Here is a 1,553-nt window from a genome sequence, read left to right as displayed (position 1 = left end):
TTAATAAAAGAATAGTGGGGTTAAAAATGAAGCATACTTGATAAACGGCCGTGAGTGTTAATCCCTAAATAAATAAATAAATAAAAAGCGAACAGAGCTTTTTTTCTTTCCTAGGTGGTTCGGACAGCTGGCTCTTTAAATATTAATCAGGGGCTCATTGATATGCAAATATGCAAAGAGCGAATAATGCAGCCGCAGCTGCACAGCCCCCAGTGGCCCCGGCAGTGCTGGCCTCCTCTCCACCATGAATGGGAATATCTGAGGACACAGGTGCAGGGAGCCGACCGCGTGCTTAATAAGGTAATTTGTGAGCGATGCTCTATAGAGATGAACCGGAGCAATCTTTTACCACTCGACAGTATCTGACCACCAAACAAGGTGTTAATCTTATAATTGTGCTGTTGACTGTTCCCTAGCACGGCATTCCTGGCCTTTTGCCCTGACACTTGGCCAGTTAAAATCAACTGAACTGACACGTCGGATGAGTGCCAACCGATTGGCGATAAATTATTTATTGTTCTATTTCCAAAATAACAAGTAAACAGGAAAGGCAGGGCATCCCACGGAGACAGCCCGCTGTGTCGGAGCAGGGCTTGGCTGCTCTCTGTGCCCTGTCCCCATGCACTCACCTCCTCCTGCTGGGGAGAGACCGTGTCCCATCCCATCTGATATCCACTGCAGGGTCCAGTGGTGCCACCCCGTGTCCACCGCAGCACGGCGGGCTCTGTTTTGGGCTCACACCTCTCATGCAACTCCCAATTCTCACACTTCTCCAATGAGCTGGGGACCAAAACTGCAGAAGCAACACCAGTGCTTGCAGTGGACATTGCAGCGGGTGGCTGCCGGCTCCCTCAGGCACATGGAGCAGGGAGGATGAGCGGGCTGGGGACATGAGCTCCAGCGCAGCACTGCGCTCACTGCCATGCCTTCTCTCCTGTGCAGCTAATGGATGCCCACGGTGGGAATCAGAGGGTCACAGGGCTCAGTGCCTTGCAGCACTTCCGGCCCAGAGCCAGGTGGGCTGGGGCACTGTGTGCCTGCAGGGCTCAGCATGCACATTTTCCTCTCTCCTGGAGTTTGCTATAGCAGAGGTGGGGCAAGGCGCTGAGAAAGGGACACAGTGCCTGCACACTATGGCACCCTACCCCATCTCGACCTCATCCCAGTGCAGCCTTTGGGACTGGCCCTTCATTCCCCATTTCCACACTTCTCGCTCTGCACGAGGAAGGGATACACATCCCACTGCCTGGAGCAGTGCTGACCCCTGGCCTCAATGGAGTCCTCGATGGGGCTGCTCTATCCCATCAACACACGAGAACACTTCCTGCCCCAGTGGGGAGCTTTGTCACCCATCTATAGCAGCAAAGGGAAACAAGCTCAGGCAGCAGATACAATAACCACAGTCCACATAGCGCTTTAAAATTTCCCTCCTGTGGTTGCCGTCCTCCTCTTCCCTGCCAAGCTTCCTCACCCGGTGATGAATGACCTCGTCCGGGTACCGCCGGTACCAGGCGAGCGCAGCTGCGGGGCTGCTTTCCAGGGCGGGCGCTGCA

The sequence above is a fragment of the Meleagris gallopavo genome, chromosome 16, assembly GCF_000146605.3.
Source record: "Meleagris gallopavo isolate NT-WF06-2002-E0010 breed Aviagen turkey brand Nicholas breeding stock chromosome 16, Turkey_5.1, whole genome shotgun sequence".
Lineage (NCBI taxonomy): Eukaryota > Metazoa > Chordata > Aves > Galliformes > Phasianidae > Meleagris > Meleagris gallopavo.
Note: the sequence above shows the minus strand (reverse complement) of the source record.